Genomic DNA, 6,575 nt, shown 5'->3' on the forward strand with positions numbered 1-6,575 from the left:
TATTTGGCAAAAAAAAAAAAATACCATCCCGAAATACAGTATCTGTTTTAACACAAAGTTTCATATCAGGGATCTTGCAACACAAATTCATAAACTTGTGTGTATGTGTATATATATTTATATATATATATATATATATATTCACACACACACACACATCTATATTTTTATTAGTTTATATCATACACTTCCTGCAATCACCTGCTTCACTGCATTCCCAGTTGCAAGAGTAACAATCAGAGTTTCTATGTGAACTGGCAAAAATAAATACAAGGTATGTTTATCCTCTGATTTACTGGCAATTTTATACCAATATTTTTTTTATTCTCTTACCATATCTGTTGTAATGGTAAACATCCACCTTTCCATTCTTGCACAGATCAAATAGGGTTTGTTGAAGTGAATTTTTGGTGGCTGCATGCCCTTCCAGTTGCCAACCCTCATCTGCTTCCAAGCAAGGTAATATTTCTCCAAGGCCAGACATATTTTTCACAGGACAATATCATTTGAGGGTGATGTTCAAAACCATTGTATTACAACACATGTACACACACATATACTCTTTTACTTGTTTCAGTCATTTGACTGCGGCCATGCTGGAGCTCCGCCTTTAGTCGAGCAAATCAACCCCAGGACTTATTCTTTCGAAGCCTAGTACTTATTCTATCGGTCTCTTTTTGCCGATCCGCTAAGTTACGGGGACGTAAACATACCAGCATCGGTTGTCAAGTGATGCTGGGGGGACAAACACAGACACTCAAACATATACATACACACATACATATAGATATATATACGACAGGCTTCTTTCAGTTTCCGTCTACCAAATCCACTCACAAGGCTTTGGTCAGCCCGAGGCTATAGTAGAAGACACTTGCCCAAGGTGCCACGCAGTGGGACTGAACCCGGAACCATGTGGTTGGTAAGCAAGCTACTTACCACACAGCCACTCATGCACATATATATATATATATATATATGCAATTACATATCAAACCCAAGCTGTTATATATAATTTGTTTATCTGCATAATTGCCGCCATATCTAGATTCCTCTTATAGCTACTCTTTACCTTGTGGAATTGGTCCCTTGTAAAGATATCAGAGTCTAAGTTTGAATCATTTGAGTGCTACTGTTTTCTATACTGAGAATCTCTGGATTTCATCTGTTGACATATATATATATATATGATGGCCTTCTTCTAGTTTTCATACATACACCCACAAAGCTTTGGTCAACCCTGGGCTATAATAGAAGACACTAAATCTAAGACCATATGGTTGACAAGCAAGCTTCTCAACCTCATACCCATGCTTGCACCTATGTCTTATATAGGTGTTTTCCCCATTATCTTGATGTGCATGCTAATTGCAAACAAAAATTAGTCATACAAACACTTGTTTACACTCCTCTGTGAAAGCATGGTTCAGCTAACCAACTGTTCATCTTTCAAGGACTGTGGGAAACATTATCTTTCTTATAAACATAATGGTTGGTGACAAGAAGAGCATCCAGCTGCAGAAAAATCTGCCACAAGTTTTGTATGAATCGTGCAAGCATGGAAAAATGTGCATTAAAATGATAATAATGATACATTTAAAATGTATTACACAATATATTGTGTTTAGCTGTTGTCAAAATTTTTTATGAACATTTGTTTGTATTTGTTATTGTGTGAAAGAAGCCTATATATATGTGTATGTGTGTGTAAAATTTAGGTTAGTTAAAATATGTTTGACATATTTCAACTGCTAAAAAGCAAATTCACTGCAGTTACCATGGAGAAAGTATCTCTCATATAATGAAAAGGTGTGGAAATACTTGGTTCATTTAGTGTCACCATATATATATATTTGACTTTTATCTTATCCTCTTGACAGTGACTATGCTGAAGCACTGCCTTGAAAGGTTTAATCAATCCCAATTCTTATTTTTAAATCTGATACTTATTGTTTCGGTCTCTTTTGCCAAACCACTAAGTTATGGAAATGTAAACAAACTAATGCCAGTTGTCATGCAGTGGTGGAGACAAGCACAAAAGCATATACACACATATACATGCATATATACACACACACATGCATATATACACACACATGCAATGAGCTTCCACACAGTTTTTATCTATCAAATTCACTCACAAGGCTTTGATTGGCCCAGGGGTGTAGTAGAAGGTACTGGCCCAAGGTGCTTCGCTATGGGATGGAATCTGAAGCCACATAGTTATGAAGTGAACTTCTTAACTACTCACTCATTCCTGCATCTATATATATATATATATATGTGTGTGTGAGTGTGTCATTATCATACAAGCAATGTTATTCATTTCCTCATTTTCTATGAAAACATGTCTTGTCATAGGGAAATACTAAATTGCTTGGAAGCAAGTAAAGATTGGTGAAAAGAGGGTATCCTGTCATGGAAAAATTTGCAACACCAGATTCCATCTGACCCATGCAAGCATGGAAGAGTGTACACTAAAACAATGATGGTGTTTATTGTTCATAAAAAAAACGTTTGAAACAGCTAAAAACAAGATGTATTCTGTGCTACATTTTCAGTTATCCAACTATACTTTTCAATGTATTTATTATTACCACATTTATTTATGTGAATATATTATTTCATACCTACCTTCCATGCTTGCATACAATGGACAGTTTGACAGGATCCAGTAAGAGAACTGACAAGCTCTGGTGTCTGTCTGCTTTGGTATGGTTTCTATGGCTGAAAGCCCTTACAGGATCCTGTCTGCTTTGATATGGTTTCTATTGCTGAAAGCCTTTGCAGGATCCTGTCTGTTTTGATATGGTTTCTATGGCTTGAAGCCCTTACAGGATCTGGTAAGTTAGAAAACTGTCAAGCTCTGGTATCTGTCTACTTTGACATGGTTTTTATGACCAGAAGCCCTTCCCTATGCCAACCCCTTTACAGACCAGTACCAGTGTGGTCGCATTGCAACCTACAAGACTAAGAGGCTAAAGCAGCCCCTGTGTCAGGAGCGTGTGATTACATTAGGCTGGGGTTTGAGGATTGGTAAAAGATGAGAGGAATAGATTTGTAATCTTTAGAAGGTGGTAGTTCAAAGAATAACACAAAAGTATAGCTAGAAACAATGGAAAAAGGAATATATATTTATATGTATATGACACACAAGCTTATGAATTCCCTTGGATATGGTAAGCTCTGAAAGAAAGCATATATGTATTATCTATAAGTGAGCCAGTAGAATATAGACTAACAATTACATGCATTCTCTCTCTAACTTCACATATCTGCATGAAATCAATTTACTGAAGAAAAATTGATTATGCTCAGAGAAGAGAGTGACTCAGCATTCCCCAGCTAGAAACTAAGCTACTATATTGTAGTAGGACAATTACTGAACATTAGAACATCAACACATCTTCTCAGTCTGTTAAACCAATATTGTGTATAAGACTAGACTTTGCAAAGGTTTTTAACAAAGTAAATCATGAAACATTAAACTACAGGTTACAATGATTTAGACCTCCTTGTATGGCTTTTTTAAGAAACCAAGTTGTGCATATATATCCCTCTTTCAGAAAAGACTTCACACCAGAAGGACACTTCCAGAAAACTTAGGCATATTGTTCAGTGTTAATTGTTTTCATTTATGCTTTTTTTTTAACATCCAATATTCTGTTTCTATAACTGGTTGCTCTTCAACTTGCCAACATTCACCTATTTCCAAACATGGTAATATTTCCCTATAGCTACTTTTTATGTGCCACTGGCACAGGTGCCTGTTATGTGACACCAACAATACCCCACTGCACACACACACACACACACATTTCCACGTTTCCTTGGACGGTTACAAATGAACAACACTATTCAAATATATTTATCACACAATGTCAAGGCAAGGTGACACTAACACACACACACACATATATCTATAGTAGTGAAAGTGCTTTGCTCAATGGTTAGAGTGTTGGGCTTACAATCATGAGGTTGTGAGATTGATTCTCAGACCATGCTGAGTTGTGTTCTTGAGCAAGACACTTTATTTTACATTACTCCTGTTCACTCACCTGTGGAAATGAGATGTAAACTTTATCATCCTTTCCCTTGGATAACATCAATGGTGTGAAGAGGGGGGAGACTGATATGCATGGGTAACTGCTGGTCTTCCTTGCCCAGACTTGTGCCTCAGAGTAGAACTTTATAGGTGCAATCCCAATGTCATCCATGACCAAGTGAGGTCTTTACCTCTACATATATAATAAATACATATACATATTTATAATCACATACATATTTATAATCAACGTCATCATCATTCAACGTCCGTTGTCAGTGCTGACATGGGTTGGACAGTTTGACCAGGACTGCTGGTAAGCTGAGGGGATGCACCAGATTCCAATCTGATTTGGCATGGTTTCTACAGCTGAATGCCCTTCCTAATGCCAACCGCTCCGAGAGTGTAATGGGTAGTTTTACATACCATCAGCATGGGTGCCAGTTGCATGACTGTGATTTCACTCTGTTTTGATGGCTCTTCCATCTGAAGCGCAACATATTGCCGAAGATCTCAATCATTTGTCATTGACTCTGTGAGGCTCAGTGCGTTTTATGTGCCGCTGGCACGGTTGCTAGTTCTTCAACACCGGCATCAGCTACATTGTCTCCGTGAGGGCTAATGCTCGAAAGCTGCTTTTTATGTGCCACCGGCACAATTGCCAATTATGTGAAACTGTCAATGGCCACATATATATACACACACATATACATATACAATGGGCTTCCATTTTCCATCAACCAAATCCACTCACAAAGCTTTGATCAACCTGGGGTTATTACAGAAAACACTCCGGTTGTTGTGCTATGAGACTAAACTCAAAACCATAATCTTGGAAGGTGAATTTCTTAACCCCACAGCCATGCCTGCTTCTGTTTTTATAAATGAGACCAGGGAATTATAATGAATACTAAGAAGCTTCATTTCGTGTGCATATTAATAGACTGCAACAAATGGCAAGCTGCATGCTGAAAACAAATGAACCAGGAGTTATGCAGAACCAGTTAAAGGAATGAGTTCTCAGTGATATTGATTTTAGTCACTTAGTTATGTAGAGATTATTAAAGAGAACTCCACACTTCAACATGAAAGATTGTTTTTAAGTACCAGCTGAGCTACTTGGGAGAGGTTAGAAACTTGAGCCTTCTTACTGAAGAAATCAGATATATCCACCCAAATTTCATTACTGTGGGAAGCAGTTTTATATGCCAATAGAAATGGTATATCATGTTTGAACATATAGGCGCAGGAGTGGCTGTGTGGTAAGTAGCTTGCTTACCACCTACATGGTTCTGGGTTCATTCCCACTGCGTGGCACCTTGGCCAAGTGTCTTCTACTATAGTCTCGGGCCGACCAAAGCTTTGTGAGTGGATTTGGTAGACGGAAAACTGAAAGAAGCCCATCGTATATATGTATATGTTTGTGCGTCTGTATTTGTCCCCCCAACATCGCTTGACAAATGATGCTGGTGTGTTTACGTCCCCGTAACTTAGCGTTTCGGCAAAAGAGACCGATAGAATAAGTACTAGGCTTCCAAAGAATAAGTCCTGGAGTCGATTTGCTCAACTAAAGGCAGTGCTCCAGCATGGCCACAGTCAAATGACTGAAACAAGTAAAAGAGTAATATTTTTTGTTGAGATATGTCAATTCTATTGAGACAATGTGACTTGCAGAAAATATCAATTCTAGTTTTTGGTAAATATCTAACATCATTCCAGAAATAACCATGAAATTTTATTTCATACTTAAAGGATCAAGACTGTATAAACTGGAGCAAATGTGAGATACAGAAATTGGAATGGTATTAAGCATTTTAAAGTTGTGTAAATACAAAACTAGTTGTAAAATCATTTCCAGAATTGGAATAGTCACTAGAGGTTTAAGAAACCACAGTTGTTCAATAGTTTTCCTTCCATTAACCATATAAGGATGACAAAATATTCAAAATATTTAAATGACAAAATATTCAAACAATACTTTAAACAATCGATTTAAGTCCAGTATGGACTTCCATCATAACACATAGATTTGAAAGTATAATGCAAAATCTGCTACAGTACTAATAGAGGTAACACCAAATATTCATTAACTAGAAGCAGGTAAGAGAAAAGGGTTAATTTGCACAAATACACATACATATATGTATTATCATCGTTTGAACATACATTTTCCATGCTTGCATGGATCAGATAGAATTTGTTGAGACAGTTTTTCTCAAGCTGGATGCCCTTCCTGATGCCAACACTCACTTATTTCCAAGGAAGGTAATATTTCCCCATGGCTAAATGCTTTCACACAAAATTGAGAAACAAATGACATCACTTGTATGACAGAAGCACACAATTGTTGCCCAATGTCAAGAAGAGGAAACAAAACTTAACACACAGCATTATATAAGTATGTATATATATATAGTATACATACATATATATATTTATACATGCAGATTTATATATATATATACATACAGATACATACATATATATATATATATATATATATATATATACATACATACATACATACATA

General features: G+C 36.7%; 1 long non-coding RNA gene across 1 annotated transcript in view; it reads right to left on the reverse strand.

Moving 5' to 3' along the window:
* The window catches only part of LOC128247818 (uncharacterized), an 11,211-nt gene that overhangs the window by 244 nt on the left and 4,392 nt on the right, over positions 1-6,575 (reverse strand). The window lies entirely within an intron of this gene.

This window comes from Octopus bimaculoides, chromosome 5 (genome assembly GCF_001194135.2).
Source record: "Octopus bimaculoides isolate UCB-OBI-ISO-001 chromosome 5, ASM119413v2, whole genome shotgun sequence".
In the NCBI taxonomy this organism is placed as follows: Eukaryota; Metazoa; Mollusca; class Cephalopoda; order Octopoda; family Octopodidae; genus Octopus; species Octopus bimaculoides.